Source organism: Podarcis tiliguerta (genome assembly GCF_965153285.1).
Source record: "Podarcis tiliguerta genome assembly, chromosome: 3".
Classification (NCBI taxonomy): domain Eukaryota; kingdom Metazoa; phylum Chordata; class Lepidosauria; order Squamata; family Lacertidae; genus Podarcis; species Podarcis tiliguerta.
In genome coordinates this window covers 94,774,982-94,801,094 of record NC_139536.1, presented here as the reverse complement: position 1 = coordinate 94,801,094, position 26,113 = coordinate 94,774,982, and the positions used below count along the sequence as shown (strand labels likewise).

Here is a 26,113-nt window from a genome sequence, read left to right as displayed (position 1 = left end):
CAGCGCTGTCCGAAGACACTTCCGGGTCACGTGGCCAGCGTGACATCGCTGCTCTGGCGAGCCAGAGCCGCACACGGAAACGCCGTTTACCTTCCCGCTAGTAAGCGGTCCCTATTTATCTACTTGCACCCGAGAGTGCTTTCGAACTGCTAGGTTGGCAGGCGCTGGGACCGAACAACGGGAGCGCACCCCGCCGTGGGGATTCGAACCGCCGATTCGATCGGCAAGCCCTAGGCGCTGAGGCTGAGGCTTTAACCCACAGCGCCACCCGCGTCCCGCCTGTCATAGAATTGTATAATTGGAAGGGATCATGATCTACTCCACCCCCCTGCAATGTAGGAATCTCAACTAAAGCATCCATTACAGTTGGCCAGCCAACCTTTGCTTACAAACCTCCACTGAAGCAGAGTTCACCACCTCCCAAGGGAGATGGCTCAGCTGTCAAACAGAGATCATATCTCCTCTTAGTCTCCTCTTTTCCAGGCTTAACATAACCAGCTCCCTCAAGCATTCTTCATAAAGCTTTCCAGACCCTACTCTGCACACTTCCAGTTTGTCAATATCCTTTGTCAAACCCAAATCTAATCCAGCTCAAAAATCTTCTATTGGTCAGTTTCACCTTAAGGCAGTGTAGCGAGAGATGAGGGAGAAATTCAGCTGTGTTTGCATTTAAAGCCAGATAATTTGCATTTCCTGATAACAATATGCAAAGCAATACACAGCCATCCAAATTCACACCACTATGAATTTTGCAATGCAGCTCTCCAACCAATGTGTACAAAAATGTATGTTCTAATACTTTCCAAAAAATAAAACCCTTGCAATAATAATAAAAAATAATACATTTTATTTATATCCCGCCCTCCCCAGCCAAAGCCGGGCTCAGGGCGGCTAACAACAATCAAATAATCAAACAATCAAATAATCCAACATTCTAAAATATTTCATTATAAAAATTAATTAAAATCAAATTGATGGCAACCGTTAAGCAAAATTCTGTGCAGGTTGCCAGAGGAGGGAGTCAGGCTGCACCCTGACCAAAGGCCTGGTGGAACAACTTTGTCTTGCAGGCCCTGCGGAAAGATGTCAGGTCCCGCAGGGCCCTAGTCTCTTGTGACAGAGTGTTCCACCAGATTGGAGCCGCAGCCGAGAAGGCCCTGGCTCTAGTTGAGGCCAGTCTAACCTCTCTGTGGCCTGGGACCTTCAGGATGTTTTTATTTGCAGACCATAGGTTTCTCTGTGGGGCATACCAGGAGAGGCGGTCCCGTGGGTACGAGGGTCCTAGGCCGTATAGGGCTTTAAAGGTTTAAACCAGCACCTTAAACCTGATCCTGTACTCCACTGGGAGCCAGTGCAGCTGGTATAGTACCGGATGAATGTGATCTCGCAGCGAAGACCCGCTGGAGTTTCTGAGTCAGTCTCAAGGGCAGCCCCACGTAGAGCGAGTTACAATAATCCAGTCTGGAGGTGACCGTCGTGTGGATCACAGTGGCTAGATCAGGGCGAGAGAGATAAGGGGCCAACTGCTTAGCTTGGCGGAGATGAAAAAATGCCGCCTTTGTTATTGCTGTAATCTGTGCCTCCATAGAGAGGGAGGTATCGAAGATTACACCCAAACTCTTAATGGATGGTGCTGGCACTAATTGCACCCCCGCAAGAGATGGGAGTTGCCCCCTCAATCCCATATCGTCCCGTCCCAGCTAGAGGATGCATTGTATTAGGGGTATTTGCTTGTAAAATGTGTATTTTGGGCAAAATTGCATACCAAAAAAGTGTATCTTATAAATTTGCACTAAAATGCAAAATTTCATGAGATTCTTTTTAGAGCACAAACTGATTTGGAGACCTGAATTTAAGATTGGAAAAATGAGAAACGGAGAGAAACTGAAATTGACAGATCCGCTCATCCCTGGCTATAGCTAGATAGGAAGGGCTGAGCAATAGATACTCTGTTGCTCAGTCCTAGGAGCTGCTGTGTCACCCCCTAGCGCTGGAAGTATGTGACATAAAATGTGATGCATTCCAGATAACAGGCGATGAAACCATATCTGTAACTTGATTGCACACTGTTAGGATACTGGCAGGGGTTCCCATGTCAATGGCTGGAAGAAACCTAATAAATTCACAAAGAATGCATCTATCAATACTTACCAGCCATGGTAGATAAATAGAACATTCATGTCCAGAAGCAGTCTACCCCAGAGTACCAAATCCTAGGAACAGAGGAGGGATATTTCAAACACACCAGGCTGGAGGTTTTTGGAAATGGGATGCTAGATTCAATCAGCCCTTTGTCCTGCTTCTTCTCTATTTGCTGGTTGGTACAAAAATTCTGCAGCTGGAAACATGTCACTGTAGACAGGCTCAGCATCCCAAAACGTTTGAATTGTGTTTGCCACGGGCTCCTAAACAAACAAAAACAAACTTTAGAAACAAAGAGGGGAAAGCCAATTGAGGTCAATATTACTTGAAAGCTTTATAAATTACCTGTAACATGAAATAAACTTGTTCACTAATCAAAGTTGGTGCCTCTAGACTGGAAGAAATTGAAAACACGGCGCAGAATGAAAATTGCTAACTGTTTGGGGGTTGTTGCTGTTTTGTAAATGGAGTGGCCTTGGTGAGAGAAGGGGGGGGAATAAAAGGGGAGAAATGCAGAGATTGAAGAGGACAGGCGGCAGTGCCAAGCTGCAGTACAAGATGGATGGAAGCGGAGCGATGCAGAAAAGGCACCGTCTGTGAAAGGGCACATCAGGACACGGGGTTCAAATTAAATGCTAGTTAAGAATATAATAGGGGGTTGATCAGTGTCACTGTGCTTTATTCAGGGTTTCCATTTGAGACTTCCAGCTATCAAATGCTTGTTCAATTTACCCAAATTTCTGTGTTTTTACATGATGGTTTCTAGCAAGACCGACAAAGCTGTGTCCCTGCACCACCAGCACCCCACCACATAAGAATTCATTGGGTGAAAAATCGGGAACTGAGTCCCGGCACCCTTTAGGTGTATTTCAACACCTCTGCAGTGTTTGTGGAGGTCGGGAACAGTGGTTTTTTTGAAGGGGGGAGCCCTGCTTCTCACTCTCCCCAATGTTGTTCTTAAATGCCACATTTTGAAAACCATTTCGAAGGTACTATGTCCTAGTTACAGTTCTGAGAAAGGGAACTTCTGGCACCAGTAACCCCCCCACCCCACCCAGTTTTCCTGGACTCCAGCTCCCATCATAGTTGACCACTGGTTGGGTCTGAAGGGCGTTGGGAGTCCAGCAACAGTTGGATATGCTGCAGGTTCCTCACCTCTAGGGAATTGAACCCCATAAAGGTTTGATTCAGAATATGGGGATTAGCAGCCTTCTGGCTGGTTTAGAAAGCATGATTGCAAACCCTACATATGTTGTGATTTGGGGTCACCTTGTCTTGAGGGCAAGGAGAGAGAGATAATGCTGCTGCTTCTTTGGCGATCACTCGTAGCCGAGTAAGATTGTCTTTCATAAACACGGTTTTAACAATAAGTCCGTAAGGGACTGTGGAGACCAATTCTGGATCCACACGTCCTTCCACAGTGGGGACATTGGTTTCCAGGTGGGAGTTAATCACGGTGTGGATTTGCCAAGCATTCCTTCCTCTTAGCACGTTTCTCCCTTGCGTCCTGAGTTCAAGTGTCTTCAAAGCCCATGACATCTTTGGTAAAGGCTGCTCTCCAACTGGAGCACTCACAGGCCAGTGTTTCCCAGTTGTTGGTGTTTATACTACATTTTTTTTAGATTTGCCTTGAGACAGTCTTTAAACCTCTTTTGTTGACCACCAGCATTACGCTTTCCATTTTTAAGTTCGTAATAGAGTAGTCACTTTGGAAGACAATCATCCGCACAACATGACCAGTCCAAGGAAGTTGATGTTGAAGAATCATTGCTTCACCACTGGTGACCTTTGCTTCTGATATTAGTTCACCTGTCTTCCCAAGTGATGTGTAAATTTTTTCAGAGACACTGTTCATGGAATCTTTCAAGGAGTTAACCTGCTCACAGCAAGTGCATCATAGAAGCTCTGCAGTAGGGCGTTCTGTTTAAAGTGATTATACCAAACAAACAAACAAACAAACACCTGAAGCTTTCCTTATAGAAATTATGGGGAGAGAAGTCCCCAGAAATAGGGGACTAAATTAAATTGTTGATGTACGTTACAGCAGCAAGGATTTTATAGGCTCAAAAATGGAAGGAAGAAGAAATTCCCACAGAATGGTTAAGTAAGGTGATGGACTATGCAGAAATGGCAAAGTTAACACCTAAAACAATAGAACCCAATGATGACAGTTTTGTGGGAGAATGGAAGCCTTTTTTGGACTATTTAAAGAAATGCTACAGTTTGATGAATTCACGCGAAGGATTTGAAGTAAGAGCAACAGAAATAATTAGGATTTGCTGTAATATTGTTATGGCATAAGACATAGAAGACAGGGTGTAGCAAAGGTGGAGAAAACAAAATCCCCATGGAAAATGGGATGGGAAATTGACAAAACAAAACAAAAATATGCATTGGAGTGTATATGTGGAAATTGTTCTTTTTTTCTTGAACTTTAATTTTTAAAATGTATTTTTTTGAAAAATTAAAAGCTGCAGTAGATATGATACATAAATGTGAAAATTTTTTTATTAGATGGGCAGTTCTCAAGTACGAAACATATCAGAGGTTTTCGGCTTTAGTCTTCCTGGAGTATTGCAATGGGCAAGCAGATTCTGCACACAACCAACCACAAAATTGTTATCTATACTGAAATATCATGCATGTTTATGCAGAAGTCTCCTTGTGTCAATGTGGCTTGTTCCTTTGTTTACAGCTGCATTCTTTAATTGATTCTGCTTCTTAGATCCAGTTTTTAAAAATTAATAAATCATCACACTAACAATACTATCAATGGAAATAATGAATTATAACAAGTTTTTAAAATATATATATATATGCATGGATTAGGAAACATAATTGAGGAAAGACCACACTAGACTCACTTAACAGACACAATGATTGCGTTTTCATTTTATATATAGAAGGAGCTTAAAATGAAGGTCATATCTGAATCCTATTAAAAGTCAGGAAAAGCATTCTTGTTTGTGAGAATTACAAGACTGTGCTATTCCATTTACATTGGTAAACAGATTAAAAACACTTGGCATATTATTCAATTAAATGCAAGATTGCTAACTGACAGACTGAAGTACATTGATTTTTTCCCCAATTACATTAAGCTAAGTACGCTGCAAAAAGTTGCATTAGCTTGTTTGCTTAACCCTTTCATACTTCGCTACCATGGCATGCAAAATTAGTAACATAAAGCACATTTAATCATTTATTTTCTAAATGAATCTAGCAGTGTAAAAACAGGAACCTCCTGTTTGGAACTTCTTGATATATATATATATATTCTGTCACTGGAAATCTTACATTTCTGTTTTGAGTCACATGGCCAGATCAAGCTGATATTTTGCAAGAGGGTGGCACAGAAATATTTGTATTTGTAAGCAAAAAAACAGACAAACAAACTTTCTCCAAGGCGTTTTAAGAAACAGGATCTACACACATTAATCTCTTTATGCCAGGAATGATAAATCTCAGGTCCAGGGGCCAAACTGGACCCTCCAGATTTTTCTAACTGGCCTTCTGGACTGCTCCCTTGGTCACTCCCCCCCCCACCTTCTTATTTACTTCTTCTCATAACACTTTTTGCTTGGAAGAACGAGGGGGGGGGTGCATGCATACCTAATTTTTGTTATTAATTCAATTGATCTCCCCTTCTTCCTTCCAAAGGAACCCAGGTTGGCAACTAGCCTACTGTGAAAACGGTAAAATTTACATTTGTCATTGTGTCCACTTTTCCTCTGGCCCTTCCTCCATTGACATGTGGCCCCCAAAATGTTGCCCAGACTTGACCCTCCCCCAAGCCTTTTATTTTTAAAAGTAAGCACTGAGTAGCTGCAAACCATGGGGAGGGAGGGCTCATTCGCCCCTCCACATTTGCAGAGGAAAGTCACCATGTGTTGTGCTTTTTCAGCCACACACCAGAAAAATGGTTATTTGAATTCAGGTGGCTGATCCACCAGCTTCTAAGTTAATTCACCAATGAATCTGAGAGAAAGCAGAATAATGGTGAGGTGTTTTACATTGAACAGCATTTCCTGAAACTGTCAGTTGTTTATTATCAACTTTACAGCTCTGCTGGGAGATTGTTTGTGTTACTGCATACTATTTATTCCAAAAGGTTTCATTCACCCCCATCATCAAAGGAATTATCATGTTCGTTTTCTTCCCTTAAAGGTTATGATTCAATTCTATTATTACTGCCAACCATATGTTATGGGATGCTTAGGTTTCTAGCATTCTCCCTTTCTCGGCAGAATTTCCGGAGGGATACGTTATGTCACCTCTTGACTCTAAAGTATTTACAGTCATACCTCGAGTTAAATGTGCTTCAGGTTGAGCATTTTCAAGTTACGCTCCGCAGCAACCTGGAAGTAACCCAGGAGCACGTTACTTCCAGGTTTCGCTACTCGCGCATGCGCAGACACTCAAAATGACATCACGCGCATGCGCGGAAGCGGCAAAACATGATCCACGCACAAGCAGACGCGCAGACGCATCTTACGTTCTATTCGGGATGCGAACGGGGCTCTGGAATGGATCCCGTTCGCATCCAAAGGTACCACTGTACTGTTTTCTTTTTTGATGATTGGGGTAGAAAATTTAATTCAAGGACGTGTTAAAGAGAAATGAATGATGAACTCCGGGAAATTATTATTTTCAAAAAATAATTCCAAGGAATTATTATATTCAAAAAAATATAAATCACAATAATAATAGATAGTCCAACAATGTACTGACCATTCTTTGTCATCCTAGCCCACTCAACAAAGGAAAAGATAAAAGAGACATCAGGTTATTAGAACAAGCAGTAAGATATAAGGACATACTGTAAGAAGAGCCCGTCTGGTCCAACATTCTGTTCTCAAAGTGGTCTCTATAGGAAGTTTGTAAACAGTCCCTTCCAACTCTATGATTGTACGATTCTAACTGTAGGACAAAGGAACAAGTTTGCTCTCCCTTCTTGTAATTCTCAGCAATTGGTAACCAGGGATACACTATATTTGGCATTGTAGGTAAAACATAGCTAGAATGGCTATGTTGCTGTTATTAATATTGCACATTTGGAAGTGATAGGTTGAATAAAAACAGACTCTTCTTGAAATAAAAATGGTCTAGTCCAAAAATATGGTTCAAAAGCTTTACTCGCAGAACTTGTTCCAAAACAGACACTTCAAACTATAGTGTTACATCCAAATAGTTGCATAATATCATATGCGTGTCCAAGCATAGGTTAAGCATCTAAAAAATATTAAATTACTTCGCCCGGGGCTGAAAACAAAGCTCTGGTCTCTCCAAAAGCCTCCATTACAGCCGGAGGCTGTGTTCCTGGAGAGAATCATTTGCACACCTTTTTCTTCATCTGCTTTAGAGAGAGAACAAAGACCACCTCACGCAAAATGGATATTTGAAACAGAATGGCCCATGTGATCTAAGTTAAATACCTCATGAGAGCTAGCAGTGATACATTCTAAGTTAACTGTCTCTTGTTAGGCTCTCTGCTGTTCCTTCAATGGAATTTTCCAATGTTACATCTCTAGCAATATGCATACAGAGTTATTTACCATTTCAGTGTACAATCAAACAACTACAGTGGTACCTCGGGTTACAGACACTTCAGATTACACACTCTGCTAACCCATAAATAGTACCTCGAGTCAAGAACTATGCTCCAGGATGAGAACAGAAATCGTGCTCTGGTGGTGTGGTGGCAGCAGGAGGCCCCATTAGCTAAAGTGGTGCTTCAGGTTAAGAACAGTTTCAGGTTAAGAACGGACCTCCAGAACAAATTAAGTTCTTAACCAGAGGTACCACTGTATACCTAACAGGCCAGGAACCACTGATAACCTTAGCCTCCATTAACTTGTCTAATCTTATCTGAGTTGTTTGCCATCACTACCACCTGTAGGAACAAATGCCATCATTTAACTATGTACTGTGTAAGGAAATACATTTTTTTTTACCTCTCCTGAATCTTCCAACATTCATCTTTGTTGCATTTCCCTGTGCTCTAGTGTTAGGACAGGAGAAAAACCTTTCTCTATTCACATATCTTGCATAATCCTATACACCTCTTTGCACCCCTGCAAATGGAAGTACAAAGGGTGGCAACACAATAATGTTTTACTTGCCTGCATTTTTTATTATCACAGCTACATTTGCAGCTTTGATACACAGTTGAGAAGGAGGAGGAGGAGTGAATGAATGAACCACTCTCAGAAATTTTCCTAGTAATATAGTGACAGCAGCTATAACTCTAACCTAGGAAATATCTTGTGGTGAAAAAAATAGATGACTTTCTCTGAAGTTCATATTAGTTCATCAGAGCTCTGAAACTAGGTGTTTTTCCCCAAAAAATACTTTGACTTATCTTTCTCTAACAGGTATAGCGAAGCACAAAACAACATATCCATTACTGCAGTTTACTTTTTAATGGGCTCCCCCCCTTTTTTTTAGACAATTGGTCACTGTTTAATATAGGAAGAACTTATTCTAGGCATGTTTGTTTAGCTCTTTGGGATGCGGGCACGGGTGTCACAGCAAACACACAAAACCATCGCTTTCAGATGAATTACAGTTTGCCTGGCTACTGTGCTGCATACTGTAGCATGACAAAGCAAACTCTGAAATGTTTAGATAAGCAGGCTGTAAATTGCTTCTGCCTCAGCTCAGCAAACCGAGTTAAATCTGTACGGCAAAGGCTTTTGCACCTCAAACGTTGTTAGAAATAAATAGATATGTACACAATATCCTGAAAGGGCAGAGGAGTGAGAGCGATTTGTTAAAAAAACAACAGGCTCTTCCAGGGTAATGAGAGATGACTACAAGCCCAGCATCCTTGCCAATCTCAGTGCTCGTCTTTTCGTATGGGTTCAGCATGGCCTTGAAAAGCTTTGAGAGCTGTTTGGTGAACCTTAAGCTGTATCTCCAATGCCCGCCTTCAGGTGCACTCCTGAAATGGTACCAGAATGAGGAGGAGAACTAAAGTAAGGGGGCAAATCCCAGGGTATGATCTGAAGGATGTGAGGTCACTCCTTCGCTAAGTAGGTATGGGAGACTTCCTGGGAACCACATCCATGTTTCAGACTATCCCAATATTAAAGAAAAGCGGGTGACATCTAAGAAAGTCAATGTGACTGTCCAGAGAGGTCTCCGATGGGCTGAGACTTATAAAGGACATGCAAGGAAGGTCATACAACCAAGGTTGAGTACAATGAAGTATCCCACAACTGTAAGGATACAACCCTGGAAAAGAGATATTAGAGCCACAGCTAAGAGCTGAGTGCAGGGTGGGGAACAAAAGTGGAGAAACTACCCCAGAAAGAGCATGATGTGTTCCCCACTGGAGGTACTACCCCTCCCCTATCTCCCCTAACACCCCTAGATCCTGACATTCGTTAATTTCCCTCCCCCCAAACTTACAACATCATATATTAAAAAGTATCTTTGTTTCTTCATGACCTCTGTTTTGTGACTTCTGCTCCTACAAAGATTAAAGCAAGATCGCACTCTCCTTTTTCTGTGATCTTCCAGATAAAAAAGGTTAAAGCCTAGTAAAGAAGGGTGAGAGGACAGCTAAATACAGACAGAAAGAGACACAATGAGAAAGAGGATTTGTGACAGTTAGGGAAGAAAAATATGAGCTTGTCCGATTTGTCAAATCAGGATGCAAGAAAATAACATCAGAAGAGGCATCGAAGTGTGGCACAGTTCTTAGTCATGTCCAAATCATGTGACAGTGGTAAATCTTTTCCACCACACCCCATAAAGCAGCTCCTTCCCTCCCCCCCCCCCCCCCCGGACAGATTTTCTGCTAAAATGCTAAACAGCCCACCATTTCTCAAAATCCCCAAATCTTCATTTTCCTCAGGCACAATCTGAAGTGTAGATTTTAATTATTTCCTTTCTCCTCCTCCACCACCATGCTTTTCTTTTTATATTCTCTCATCATCGGTTCCTCCTGCCCATATCCTAAAAGGTCAATCATAATTAAAGTCTGTCTAAATCAAAACAAAATATTGTGGGAATGCGTTTTCTGCTTTACAATTAATGCATTTTCTGCTGCGAAGAATTCTTGAATTAGCCACGGAAAAGAAGAGTTCAGCCAAAGGGCAGCATAATGTCCCTCTTAATGCAGATCATGTCTAAGAATACCAGCCTGATCCAGTTGTCCCCAACTGGGCTGGCCCAGCAATGCTATTCCACAAATAGGTACCCTTGTTTTAACAGATTAGGATATTTATCCATTCAACAAGAATATATTATTCATTTGGGAAAGAGAAATAAGTCATCAGCGTTGTTGATAGCAATCCCACTGCGAACACTGGAGAAGAAAACCCATTCCTAAAAGAATGATTCCTTATTCAGTCCATTTAAGCACATTTGGCCCCCCTCCAAACCAGAAATCATAATTCATATTAGTAGCATGAGGCTGGAAAGCTGAGCAGATACTTCGTAGATGCAGTCCAAGCATTCTTGGCTAGATTAAAATTTTAAGAAGTATTTTAGAATGCACGAAACGTTGGCACTGACAGCTGAGTGCAAAGAATGCTGTAATTGTGCATTTGGAAGTCTAATCACTCCTTGGTAATGCTTGTACAAACAAAGCTCCTGAGTGGCCGCCTTCGTGTGGCAGCCAATGGAAGAGGTGGCTTCCACCCCAATTTATTAATCCATAGCGTGAGCACTCACACTGGGCATCTATCCAGCCAAAGGTAAGCACATTTCGAGTCTCATCGATTTCGGCAGCAGAGATTTAAACACATGCTTAGCTCTTCCCAATCAATGGGACTTCAGAGTGTTCAGCCTTGGCTGGAGCATGCCTAAGATAGGTCAGAACACCTTAAAATACAGAACAAATGCCACTGTTCTAGGCACAGTGCCCAATCTACCCCCGTCCTCTGCACAGCAGCAGCAGCAGCAAGGCGGCCAGAGGTGCAACTACCAGCTCATTAATTTCCAACCATCCCACCGCAATTGCTGGCAATGCTAATTTCCATTCATATGCTGCCTTGGACTCCAAAAGGCACTTAACAAATGACCTACATTAATCCACACACCCAGTACCCAAAAAATGCAACTGTCTGGGCTGTAGCCAGATTGCCATTATATATCAAAGGGCATTTAAGGAAAGAAGAATTTTGTGCACCTTAAATCTTGCAGGAAAGGAAAGGAAACAAGCCTGGAAACGCAGGTGTTCAAACTGAAGATTAAAGAGTGAAACACTCATGGGGGGCATCTACTGAGCGCCCACTCCCCAGGAGGGGACCACTGGCCCCACAGACTTGCTGCAGAGAAGTGGATAGTGGGAAGGATCCTTATCGAGGGCACTTTGCTCAAGAACTTTCCAAAATCTGGAGCCAACAGTGCCCTCTCTCCACTTCAGTAATAAATCCTCTTCAGTAATAAATGGATCAAACATGGTGGGATCCTTAATAATTATTGTTGTTATTCTGTAGGGCATGAGACTCTTAATCTCAGGGTTCTGGGTTCAAGCCCTACATTGGGCAAAAGATCCCCACATTGCAGGGGATTAGATTAGATGATCCTTGTGGTCTCTTCCAACTCTACAGTTCTACTATTCTGTCATTTAATTTAGATACAGCTTAAGGCAAAATAGGCTCCTGTGAGATTTACAAGCACAAAAATCAATGACACAAACATTAAAATATAAACATCCGTAATAAAAAGAGGGGTTAAAACAATCCCATTAAAATCGCTATTAAAACATGAAACTCAGGTGGGATATCAAGAGAATGCCTTTATGAACAAGGACATATTCAAAAGCCGGTGGAATGCCAATACTGATGGGGCCTCTCATAGTTCAGCAGAAAGTGCATTGCATAACACCAGCACTGAAAACGCCTGCTTCCACATCATAAGCTGACGATTTTAGGTCATTGCAAGGCTATGGGGGGGGGCATAATCCCCTTTGTTCATCTTTAGCACATCTCAGGGCCACTGATTTCACATGATTGTGTTGAATGACCCTGGACTTTGATAGATAGCTTGGTCAGTGTTTATAATAAAACATCTATTCTGTATATGAATGTCTCAAAGATGTCTTTGCACCCTGCTTGTAAGTTTTCAAGAAGTGTCTGGCAAGCTACTTATTTGGGAAGGGCAGAAGCCCTCAATTCGACTGATCTTAGTTTTGACCCAGCAAAACTCTCCATATGTTATGTTTTTTACTACTACTACTACTACTACTATTATTATTATTATTAATACCCCACCCATCTGGCTGGGTTTCTTCAGCCACTCTGGGTGACTTCCAACAAAATATAAAAAATAATAAAATATCAAACATTAAAAACTTCAGATGTTTTATAGAAGTTGTGTAATTCTTTATCTCCATGACATCTGATGGCGGGGGATGGGGGGGCGTTCCACAGGGAGGATGCCACTGCCAAGAAGGCCCTCTGCCTCTGAATGTTTTATTCTCCCTTTTTTTTGTCTGTTGCTGCCTGCATGTGCTGGAGACATATGTACATAGCTATGAAAGCTGACATAAAAGGAAGTTTCAGACAACCTGGAGATCACATTGCATTCATTCTTAGAAGATAGAAAGCTTGGCAATCACCCTACTAATGATACAACCCTCCCTAACGTTGCTGTCCCTAGGATAATTTTTTGGAATCAGCTCCATTAAAAATCAACGGGACTTGCTTCCTAAATAAATACGCTTCTCAGCATCAGGGTGACTTTGCTGAAGACATGCTGTCTGCCCATTTCTTACACTGGACAGCAGCATCTAAGCACTTGAAGTTGGCTGACTTCCTTTTGTGGTAATATTCTTGTTTAAGGGATTAATGTCCTAATCCATTAAAACCACAGTGCTTATTTGGGGAACAGCATTGTTGTGCCAGCTCAGTTGGGGACAACTAGATCAGATCCTTATTCTTGGAGATAATCCGCAGGAAGAGGTACATTATGTTGCCTTTTGATTGAACTCTACTTTTTTGTGGCTAATGCAAGAATGGTCCATGGTAGAAAATGCATTAATTGTAAATTAAACCTTTTGAATAGAGGAAATGGGGGAAATGCTTTTGTATAATGTCTGGCTTTCATTTAGACAGATCTTTTTAATCTTTTAATCTGTGATATTTTACTGTATTTTTTGTTTCTATGGAAGCCGCCCAGAGTGGCTGGGGAAACCCAGCCAGATGGGCGGGGTACAAATAATAAATTATTATTATTATTATTATTATTATTATTATTATTATTATTATTATTATTATTATCTTCACTATGATGCAGGCGTGGGCAGGAGACTCTATAACATGAGTAGGCAAACTAAGGCCTGGGGACTGGATCCATCCCAATTGCTTTCTAAATCCGGCCCTCAGACAATCCAGGAATCAGTGTGTTTTTACATGAGTAGAATGTGTCCTTTTATTTAAAATGCATCTCTGGGTTATTTGTGGGGCATAGGAATTCGTTCATTTCCCCCCAAAAAATATAGTCCGGCCCCCCACAAGGTCTGAGGGACAGTGGACCGGCCCCCTGCTGAAAAAGTTTGCTGACCCCTGATCTATAAAATCAAAATAGCTGCTTGCCAGTAGGTTGTAGTTATACAACAGGGTGTTTAAATATTTAGGTTGGCACAGAGGATTCAAATCCAGAGGCAGTTTTAGAGTGGAATTAATAAAAATAAATCATTTCTTAGGCTGTTGAGCCGGTATCTTGTACTCAACTAACTTTTAATCAGAGCAGAACCCTTGCAATTAATAGACTTTAGTTAGCCATGGCCATTAATTTATTTGGGTCTACAAAACTAGCTGAATAATACGTAGAATTATATATTGCTGTCTACCTTTCGGAGTAGGGTCAATGCATGCGTTACTTACAGGCTTCTTAAGAGTGGAAGTAGAAGTGACTAGTCTTTTTCGGTTTCCCAAAAGAAGTTTTGCCCTTCAAAAAGAAAAGCCAGTGATGTCAAGCTGGCCAAGTTTTAGCCATCATGTTAAATCTAGGCTATGTTCATCACACTGTCTATGGATGGACACACCTGGTGTTACTGCTATCACACAGGGCTGGGGCAATGAAGAGGGGTGGCCATGGACTTCTGCCAATCTCTTGGCCAGCTGCCAGGATGTTTCGAATGAAGCAGAAGTGTTTCATTTTGTTTCATGAAAGCCACCAGCATTATTCTTACCTAGCAACGTGCTCACAGATGCATCCCGCCACCCTAGCCCCCAGAAGCTCAACTCCAGCTCATCATTTCACATGTTGTGGTTTGAGAGTCCACCTGTGACCTTCTTTTGTAGCCACTTTCTGTGAGTTCTGTTGAGTCAAAGGAATGCGGTTGCCAAGCAAGTGTAGCATAGCAACACAAGAAGGTGCCTTATACCAAACCATACCATTGATCCAGATTCTTCAGTATTGTCTCTACACCGACTGCTGGACCTTGACACTACAGGGGCTGGCACTTCTGAGATGTTCTCCATGAAAACCTTGAACTCTACTCCTGAGCTACAGGCCTCCCTCTAATGGCAGTGGCTGCTATCAGGATTACTCTTGTGCCCACATTCTTCTGCAGCCTCTTCAAATCACACTACAAAGCACAGGTTTAGGCTACTGTATCAGCTATCATTTGCCACTGGAATAAATTTTGCCATTGGCTGTGCTCATATTAAGAGTCCACCAAGTTTCACCACCATCCTGACTAGTCCCAGGCTAACAGAATATCTGAAGTTCTAAATAACCTCCAATAGGGATGTTGATTTTGTTACCTGTTTGCCATATTCCCAATCTTCAGTTCTCCACATGTCAATGATTTTCCCATTTCTTTCTTCACAAGCCATCACGAATATTTGCCAGCCTCTTTGTGCAAATTGCACCTAAAATATACATTTTTGTGTTACGAAACTATGTGCATGGTCTATTTTTTTTTCAGGTCACAAAATCTTTAATAAAATTTTGTGTGTGGAATTTTGCCTGATTTACACATTTTTTTGCAAAATGTTTTCCTAGTGCAATGCATTTTTGTACAGCGTTTTCTTGACTATATGCATATTTTTATGCAAACTTTGCCCCAGTATGTGCATTTTTATGCACTTTACATGGCTGGAGAAATGCATTGCAAAATGCAGAGAAGATGGCTCTTTTTCAGTTTGTTTATTGTTTCAGAAAGTAAAAATAGGGTAGGTACACCTTTAGAGGCAAACTGAATCAAATTTATCCCCCATCCCTGGTCCAGACCAAAAAAAGGACATGGCACTGCTGTAAGAGACAGGGCAGTTTGCAATTTTGCAGCTGCTTCCTTTTTTAAAAAGAAGAACTGCGTAAGTGGCCCAGCAGGGCAGTGCTCAGCCTCAAAAGAGTGGCTTAATAACTCAGACCTAGCCGGAAATGGGAACTGGCATTTGCTATAAATGTGACAGAGCAAAATGGAAACAGTTTACATTTCCACACCTGTACAAGTTTATCAAACACTAATTTTAGTTCATCCTCTTAAAAGCTCCATGTATAATACACAGACAACAGCGAAGCACATAAGTCAGCGCAATCCAATTTGTATTGTTACATCTCTTCAATGACCTTCTTTCTTCTCTCCCCTTCCTTACCTTCTTCAGCACAATCTATAACTGTTCTCTCTCTACAGAAGTCAAAGGCTTCAGCCCTTTTGCCCTGAAGCTCATTAACCCTTTATTTGCTTTCCTAATGAGCTTGGTACATACCAAAAGAGCTTTCCGATATTGTCAACATACCTTGCTCCAGGCAGGAGTGTCAAGGCCTTCTGCCAATACTTAAGCTTTGCAGATGGATGACATGTGACAGCTTATATAATTGGCTTGGGCTTTATATACTAGTTGGACACTGGGATGCAGAGGAAGACCTGTTTCCAGGTCTGGGTGGGAAATACGTGTTTGTCCAACAATCAGATCTCTCTGATAATGCTGAGTGAAGTGTTTTCAGGGAAATAATAATATATACCTGCATTATATACCTATGTGGAATTCTTGATTTCATCTACCAACTTATCCTAAAAAATAATTGTGGTATCTTAGAAACTGAAAGTCCACCAAAGACTTGGATAAAATGGTTATACTTCTGCGGAGGATCACACCAGGCTATATCAGACTATTGCAGGTAAGACAGTTGTACCTTCCTCTCCCTATCCGTCTGTTTCTGACTATCTATTTTATTTCCGCTTCTGAAATGCCTCTGTGTTGCTCACATGGCTTATAATATGTGCTCCACCCAGCAGAATGACTTGGTGAAACTCAATTTCCCATCCATTCATGAATGTCCAATTAAACCTTTTCCGGGAAGTGCATTTGCTATAATGCATGGTAATTGGTATCATTCTAGGTCACACAACGCAAGAAAGTGTATGTTAGCACTTTCTCTGGATTTAAGCAAGGGCTGTATTTTCCTGGAGGCAAACTGCAAAGGAAATGGGCATTTAATATGTGAAGAAAATGTTAATAACGTTAGTATGGCAAGACTCCAAACCCATTAACACAGACAAGCGGTGAAATGTTTCAGTCTTTAGCTGATGATGATCTGATCTTTAACAAATACAGATGAATCACAGCCTGGGGAAACCAAATGATTTAGTAGTGTACACACACACACACACACAGAGAGAGAGAGAGAGAGAGAGAGAGAGAGAGAAGAATTCCCTTAGGTACCTTAGGTAAATGTAGCAGTTGAGAATACAGTAGCGGCATCAAAGATCTGAATTGAGGACTTTGAGGCATTTCCCACAATTCAATTTCACGGCATTTACAAGCACCCAGGATTCATTGATCAGGATGTTCCACAAATGTTGGCAGAATAGTTTATTATGCCAGCAGTTAGGGTTCCTATAACAATTAATATAGAATGACTTTCTCGTCACCTTGTATGTCTCTGCCTCTTATTAACTAGAACTCTCACTCTGTAGCCTATGCTCTGCATGTCCTTATGAATCCTTGTTTATAATGCATTAAAGCATCAGGGGCATTCACCAAGGCTAAAGCCATAAACTCTCGTTCTTTAAACTGGCGAAGAATGATGATGAACCAGGCCTATGGGGCGGGGGCAGCGGAAAAAACTAAAAAACTCTCCCTGGCACTCTGCTTCTTTAAAACAGAGTTCAGCAACACACTGGTAGTGTCTGTGCGAAGATGGTGATTCACACAAAGTTTCTGCTTAGGAAACCGGGGCAAACTTGACATTCCATAACATTCCATAATGTACACACTCCTGTTTACATCCACTGTACTCATGGTGTACACAGAAAGACCTGTACCTAGCCTGTCTTTCCTTATGGAATACTGTGTTCTGATATGTTTCACCCAGTGCTTTTTTTCAGGGGGGGGACGCATACCCCTAAACTTCTTGTGAATCTAAGTTTGGCCTCATTGAGGGGCAGTATTTCAATACGAATAGGAAAGTGAGAGTACCCATAGACATTTTTTTAAAAGAAAAAAGCACTGGTTTCGCCCCAAACCAATTTCAATCCAAATTGAGAAGAGGAATGACCTAGCTGGGTTTTAAGCCTGTCGGTCACAACTGGACCTAATGGTCAGGGGTCCCTTTACCTTTTTCTGTATACAGCCAAAGTCAAGGAATGAGGAAAATAAGCAGAGGCTAGATACTTTTTTCAGTTTTCTTTGAGTAAAGAGGAGACTGAAGTGTATTCAGCAAACTGGACATACAACTTTTCATGTTTTTGAAGGATGATGTTAGGTCGGAGTACAAGCCAGTGAGAGGAGATGGGGTGGTGGAAATCAACTTCCCCTGTATTAGGGAACTCAGATGGTGAGAGCCAGCATGATGGAGCATACACATGGCCACTGAGAAACAAGAGGAGGGGTGTATCAGAATGCATGGGGAAAAACAGTGAGGGGGCAAGCCCTAAACAAACCAACTCAATGAGAACTGAGCATGCTCAGAAGCTGCAGAATGTTCAGTGCGAACCTGAATAGAAAACAGGGGCTGGGGGAGTGGAATGCCAGGCTCTGACTGGAAGGAATGGCTTCCTTGACACTGAACATCACAGCTGTTCTGAGGGAGACTTCCTTGCCACATTTGGTTGCAGGTCCCGCTGCATATTCCAAGTTCCAAAAACATATATACTTCTCTTTGCATCACCTTCAGATGATTCCAACCTATCATGTGCCATGCTCTCTTGCAGACCCAAGCTGCTGGGAAAATCGTCATCAACACGACAGACACCGCGATGCAACGTGCAGCTGTGCTCCTGGGCATGTTTGGAGTCAGTATGTCCACCTACAGCTCACTTCAGCTTGCGCAAAAGAAGCGATTCCCACTGACCTTTTGACCCGCGTCCTGGGAACCGAGGCTGAAAAGCACCCATTTATTCCCACCAACTGCGTCAAGCCAGTGCGAGGAGGCACTGCCAGTGAAAAGGAAGGCCTATCCTCCGCTATCATTATGGAAGTCATGAGCCCTCAGTCTTGCGCTCATCTTTTCCATTTCTAAAGTTAAAGCGGTGGAAGAAGAACTGCAGATCTTCCCAGGAGAAAAATAAATGACCGCTGACTGAGAGAGACGTTAGATTTTACCGCAAGACAGAGTGCCTCCAGAATATGATGGATTTCTTTTGCTCTACACAATACGTATAGAAAGACCTTTATACCCAAACAGGAAAAATGAATAGGCAAGCAAGTACAGGCTGATTGGCTCACTCTCTCTGTGCTGCTATGTTCAATTAGGATAATCTCATTATTTAGCCTCAGAAAGTCATTTTGAACAGAAGGTCTTGCTTGGAAAGAGAGGAAATGCTTAAGATCTTGGCAAGACAGAGGAAGAATAACTGCAGTCCTTTAAGGACACTTTTTTCCTTGTATTTTCTTTTTTTGAAAAAACATTGTAAACATTGGGGAAGATCAGTACAGTAAGAGACTTCAAATGGTGCTGGCCAGCAATACAGATAACCTGAGAGTTTTGTGCAAAGTAACATCCTGAAATTCTAAGAAAATGCAAAGAAAATGAACGGACTTAAACCACTCTGCACGTGTCAAGAGATCTGTGCTTACAAGGTGGCACAGTTAACTTTGAAGGTGAACATTGCCTGTAAGGTTGAGGGTTTGGGAGCCTGAAACCTCTGGCCATTGTTTGGGCAGTGAATTTGCAGCGCAGGAACACTATGTCACCTCCCACGACCACTTCCAGATTTCCCTTAGGTGCCATTGTTTTGCAGGAACGAAATCACTCTCAGAAGAGTGATCTATGCACACAAAATACATTGAGAGGCACTGAAAGCATAGAAATACCAAAAAATTCTGGAATTTTAAAAACTGAACTTATGCTTTGACTTGTGGTTTTGCACTTCAGTACTCTGCTTCAGTAAGATGAGGACAGCATGCTTGATCACTTTCCCTCCTGTAGCCTGTAGATCTGACAATACATCTTGATTCAACTGGGAATTGAGTTTGCCTCTTCGATGCATCATATTCACAACAATATGGAACAGAGAGACAGCAATCATTATTTTGCAGGCATCTTGCGCAAAGACTGCTTTCATCTGTGTTTATAACATTGGTGTTCAGTGAAACAATATTTTTTTCTTTCGTCAATGATACAAATTATTTCCTTTTGTAAACAGTATTTATGTTCAACCACTGTGGGACATCACACATGTCTTTTTATTTCTTAAAAAAAATATAGACTTCAGCGTTGTTTAATGCAGCTTTATAAATCACAGAAAGGCTTATCCTTAAATGCTGCAGTGCTTTTTCTTTATATTTGGAGTATTATTGGATTCAAATAAATTAGAAAATTAGGTTTTCAGAGTTAATTCTCCGGAAAATTGTCTAATTCATTGTACGTTTTGTTTCTGCTCCTTAGAATTATTTGACGAAATGTTCCTTCTTCCATCTCTACTCTTGAGCAAGCAGACAAAGATAATACATAATATCTAGGAATATTTGGAAATACTTAATAGTGGATATTACAACTTGCCTAGCAGACAGGCTTTTTTTAAACAACAACAGCAATGTTTTTACATCAATGCATACAATTTTAAAAAGTTAAATTGTTGTGGGGAACTTATTTTCCAAATGTAATATTTCTCTCCAGCACAAAGGTGACGATTAAACTGCCAGAGTGTCACCATGTTCAGTTCCTTATTTATGATGGATTTGATTTTTCCTTAGCTGGGACACATCATGCATCTCATCTGCTTTCAAGTCTCGCAAATGCAATCAAATAAACATTCCACAGTGGGGTGGGCTGGCTTGTGATAATATGTGCTTGTTTCATTTTGTTATTTTTAAGTTCTAATCCTTTGGGGGAAAGTTCCTAATTACAAAACAGGTCTGATGCTTTGATTGAACCATGGTGGGCTTAATAACTCGGCGTACTAAAGACACTGATTAACAACACAGTGAAGATATTAGTTTTATATTTATTCCGTATGCACACAGAGACACAGGCCTGGGGTTGTACATACCCCATTGGGAATCGTAAGCAATCGAGGGCATAGCAAATACAGCACCCACTGGACTTCTGCATCCAGCCTCCAGGGCTGTACGTGCAGTTCCTATTACTGAATTTGGAATCCAGCTTGGATTCTTGATCTGCTCATCAGCGGGGCAGATTTAACAGAACTACCAAGCGCTGACCCTGCAGAGAAGAACAAAGGCAGCTAACTCCAAACTCTCCACCACTCCCAGGACTCAGCTATACAGCTGCAAATAAAACGTTTTAAGTGTGTTTTAAGTTTGTTTGTTTTTTTTAAAAAAAGCATTTTCAGAACAGTTTTTATATATGTGTAGATTCCACCCAAATCCTTCTCAACAGACTTATCAGGTATACAGATGCTGCAACATGTCGCTGCTCAGGGCTGAATGCATACATCACTGACTCAAAGTCAGTGTATTACACACATCATGGGTGGCACTGTGGTCTAAACCACTGAGCCTCTTGGGCTTGCCAATCAGAAGGTTGGCAGTTCGAATCCTCACGACAGAGTGAGCTCCCGTTGCTCTGTCCCAGCTCCTGCCAACCTAGCAGTTCAAAAGCACATCAGTGCGAGTAGATAAATAGGTACCACTGCGGCGGGAAGGTAAACAGTGTTTCTGTGCGCTCTGGTTTCTATCACAGTTTTCTGTTGCACCAAAAGTGGTTTAGTCATGCTGGCCACATGACCCGGAAAGCTGTCTGTGGACAAACGCCAGCTCTCTTGGCCTGAGAGCGAGATAAGCAACCCTATAGTCACCTTTGACTGGACTTAGCCATCCAGAGGTTCTTTACCTTTTTGCAGGGCTATGTGCTGGTGTTATTCATCATCTGAGTGTGAGACCCTTTCACATGACAACTCATACCCCGTGCACTATTACCGCATTGGAGAAAGCATCCCAGAGAGTACGTGTAACAGTGGAAAAGACCATATCCAATGTGGTAACTCACTGCACGTATCTTGAAAGGGGACTACAGAGCAGAACAGCTGAGGATCCTAATATAGGTCAGGCTGGAGCAAGGCTTGTTGTGATTTATTAAAGGTGTTTTTATATGCCCAGAAGAGGGCTCTGAACACAGGCCTGCAACAGCTGGGTTTGTCTTTGTTCAAGGGATGAGAGGGAGGGAGAGAGAAGTGGATGGATTGCCCTTAAAGAGACAGTGCATAGTGAATTCATTGTGCCTGAGACCACAGAAAATGGCTTCCCATTGGTTTTGTTGTATCGGAAGCTTCCTTATATATCCATCTAAAGGAGGACAGCCAGCTAGATCAAGCATCTATTGAAGGTCAAGATCAAATTACAACAGACTGCTAATGAAGAGGTGAGAAGGAGAATGTCACTATTGTAACCCAAGGGCACTTCAAATCCTTAAGAAGAAGACAAAGGCCTCCCTTGGGTCTCAGTTTGGGCTGCTGCTTGGCTCTGGCAAGAGATCTCTCATCAAGCAACTCCGTTTTTCTATCCCCCTCCCCTGCTTGTCTTTTAATTTGCTCGCTGATTAAACACATTGCTCCAGGCCTTGAGCTTGCCTAGAGGATTATTTTTCCACATTCTTCCCTTACTGAGAATCTGATGCTTAATTTGATAATATTCAGTGGGTTGGGTGCTGAGTGAATGAATGGAACACAAAACCCAGAAAGGGATAAGGGGCTACATTCCAGATCTGACACCCCCCCCCCCCCCGATATTTAAAATCACAATTCTGCTTGTAGGAAGTCAGTGCCAAACTTAATTCTCACGTGCCCATATAGGCCACTTTCTCGCCACCTCTTTCCTTTATTAACTCTTTTCCTTTCTCAGATGCAGCTCCCAGAATTAAGAGCACGGCAGCACTGTTATGCCAAGGGGTGAACATAAAGGAAATGAGTCCCCATGCTACTGGACTGAGGACCATACTGCGGGGGTACAAATTATTCGCATATAATGGGAGACTTATACTGGCGGTTAGCTCAGTGAAAACCTAATATCCTCTCCCAGGAAAGCTACTTGGCACAATCAGACTGAGCCTTCAAGTGTTATTGGTCCAGGCTTGCAGATACTCTTTCAGTAGTGATTAGCAGGAATCTTCAGAATTGATTTTGAAATGTTTACTAAAAAAACCCACACACATTGTTTATGTTGTTAGGCTCAGGCAGAGAATTAAATTGGGGGGTGTTGTTGTTACAGTTAGCCAGTCATCTGCTATTTTGATTTTTAATCTGTACATATGTATGTACATGGTTTTAAAAAATGAAATTTCAGTATAGAAGTATTTTTTTTACAAATAAATAAAAATATCTTCTCGTTTTCCTGCAAATTGGGGAAATATAGTTATTTACGAGGGCATTTCAGTGATGCTGTGTGCCACTACTGGTGCTCACTTCTGGCTGTTGTTGGTCGTGAAATGCATTTTTATTTAGAGCTGGTTCCTCCCTCCCACATCTTTCACTGGTTTTTGAAGTTTGTTTTACGTGACTGCCATTGCTCTGAGCCCTCTTGAATATCAAAACTGAATAGAAAGTCAGGATGCATGATCGTCTAAAGGAATTGATAAAAGCCTTCCAGTCCCAAACCCTCAGACTCTCCTAGCACCCTTGCTAAATGCTGCTACTCTGAGAGCCTTTTCACATATGAGGCTCAAATAAGTTTGCTTCTAAACTGTCCCCTGCATTGTTTCCCAGCTGGATTCTCGAGCCACCTTAAGAAAGGTGGCATGCAAATACCAAAAACCAAACAGCCAAAGTATAATGTTTTATAAAGAAACTTTAGGACCGCCTATGTATCTGGTCAGCTCACTGGATCTGCATAAGGTAAAGGTAAAGGGACCCCTGACCATTATGCCCAGTCGTGGCCGACTCTGGGGTTGCGGCGCTCATCTCGCTTTATTGGCCGAGGGAGCCGGCATACAGCTTCCGGGTCATGTGGCCAGCATGACCAAGCCGCTTCTGGCGAACCAGAGCAGCACATGGAAACGCCATTTACCTTCCCGCTGGAGTGGTACCTATTTATCTACTTGCACTTGACGTGCTTTTGAACTGCTAGGTTGGCAGGAGCAGGGACCGAGCAATGGGAGCTCACCCCGTTGCGGGGATTTGAACTGCCAACCTTCTGATCGGCAAGTCCTAGGCTCTGTGGTTTAACCCACAGTGCCACCTGCGTCCCTTTTGGATCTGCATAGCAAGGAGCTATTGTTATAATCAATTAAATTGTCCTGTGCACTAATGCACACACCAAAAGTCACAAATCCTTTTTCTGTCTTCGCTTGTGCAGACAGCATTGCTATAATTATACAGTGGTACCTCGGGTGGTCGGGACGCGGGTGGCGCTGTGGGTTAAAGCCTCAACACCTAGGACTTGTCGATCGAAAGGTCGGCGGTTCGAATCCCCACAGCGGGGTGTGCTGCCGTCATTCGGTCCCAGCGCCTGCCAACCTAGCAGTTCAAAAGCACCCTCGGGTGCAAGTAGATAAATAGGGACCGCTTACCAGCGGGAAGGTAAACGGCGTTCCGTGTGCTGCGCTGGCTCGCCAGATGCAGCTTGTCACGCTGGCCATGTGACCTGGAAGTGTCTGCGGACAGCGCTGGCTCCCGGCCTATAGAGTGAGATGAGCGCACAACCCTAGAGTCTGGCAAGACTGGCCCGTACGGGCAGGGGTACCTTTACCTTTTACCTCGGGTTAAGAACTTAATTCGTTCTGGAGGTCCATCTTAACCTGAAACCATTCTTAACCTGAGATACCACTTTAGCTAATGGGGTCTCCTGCTGCCACCGCACCACCGCCACGCGATTTCTGTTCTCATCCTGAAGCAAAGTTCTTAACCCAAGGTACTATTTCTGGGTTAGTGGAGTCTGTAACCTGAAGCGTCTGTAACCCGAGGTACCACTGTATAGGAAATGATCACCAAGAATGCCTTTTTAAAAATACCCTGCTCTTTCACAAGTCGACCTTGAATGACTTAAGAACTGGCTTTTGGACTTTGCTGAGTCTTACCCTCTCCTTGCAACACCTATTCGCTGAAATCTGAAACAGCAAACCAGCAGAGACGTCAGGCTTTATTCAGTTTAACAGTGGCCAACAAGATGTTCTCCCAAACTGGGAACAACACACCCTCTTCCTTTCTTTCTATCAGAATGGAGAAGCGCATATAATGGCAGTACCTGTGTTTAAATCTGTTTGCCTTGGAGGTGGTTTGTCTCTCTTTTCTGTATTTGATTGCCTTTCCATTAAAAGGTATATGGCGGTGCAAAAGGCACACTCCTCCTTTTTTCCCCCTTAAGGCTTTGCCATCTATAATCTTTTCTGTGTCTCTATTCTGGGTGTTCAAAAGCCACTTGCTCTACAGTGATTGCTTCTTAAATGCAGTTCCTCAAAGGCTCTCTGTAAAAATTATTCCCACCCACCCCAATTTCTTTTTGACTTATGCTTCTCTGTGTAGCTCAAGGTACAGTACATTTGTAGGAGCAATGCCTCCGGTTCTGTATGGCATTACAAAAAAGCATTGTGCCTTTTATGGATCAGATGTTCAGGGCTGCGACTTAGGGAGGGGGCAAGCACCCCCTCTACCTTCTTCCCAGTGTTTGATGATCTATTATTTGTTCGGACCGTGTATAATTCTGGCTGGCTAAGGGGTTCTTTCCACTAAGATAACGCCTTCATATTAGAGTGCCTCTATAAGTGAGCGCAACAAACACTTCTCAAAATCTTAAAACACAGTGGGGCTTCCCACATTTTTTTCCTTTGCAACTTTGTCCATTTTCAATAGAGGGAACTTTTGGACACAAATAAATATTGGCTTTCCCCTCCAACACAGAAATTTATTTGCTTCTTCTCTACTGCCTCTGAAATGGCACCCCTGGAGATGACAAGAATACCAAGGGGTAGAACAGCCTCCTAGCGAAGCTTGGAGAATGAAACATCACAGAATAGTCCTCAGGTTTTCTAGTCAGTTTTTGTTTTTGTTTTATCGTAGCCCTTGTTACAATAAGTGTTAAGTTTAAGGTTACCAGATATTTTTTTCAATGAATCCGGGGACACTTTTCAACTTCAGCAGGAATGATAGGATTTTGTATGGGGACTGATTGGGAAATCTGGGGACTGTCACCAGGAAATGGGGACATCTGGTAACCTTAGTTAAGTTACAACATGAGAGCGAGCAGAAGGGGCGAGCATAGTGTGCCCAAACGTCATCACCATTCTCGTCACCATCCGACTCATGGAAAGCATTCTTTTGAAAAAGGGAACATCCTGTACTCATAGAGCCCCCCCCCCATTTATGCCCCCTGGAGAATCAGGGTTGCAAAATACATTGAAATACCCGATGTTCCAGGGACAGTCCTGGAATTACAAAAGCCATCCCGACTTCTGATTTGAACCCAGATTCTCCCTCTTTCCCCCACCAGTGCTGCCTCAGCTGAACTTGGGGAGGAGGAGCTGGCACTTGCCCTGAGTGACAGGAGCTGTGAGAGGGCATCCTGTTGCCTCCCCATGGCCTCTCTGCTGCTGGTGGTCTCTTCCCTTGGGAAACTCCTAGTGGCAGCTGGAGAGCAGGTGAGGAGGAAGAGAAGCAGACACTGCCAAGGCC

At 42.5% G+C, this 26,113-nt stretch overlaps 1 protein-coding gene across 1 annotated transcript in view; it reads left to right on the top strand.

Annotated features, from left to right (window-relative positions):
* Positions 1–828: 828 nt before the first annotated feature.
* Positions 829–26,113, top strand: part of TPO (thyroid peroxidase) — a 990,904-nt gene continuing 965,619 nt past the window's right edge. The window contains exon 1 of the mRNA XM_083431581.1: positions 829–1,270. The gene's annotated coding sequence lies outside the window, so the exon portion shown is untranslated. The remainder of the gene's footprint in view (positions 1,271–26,113) is intronic.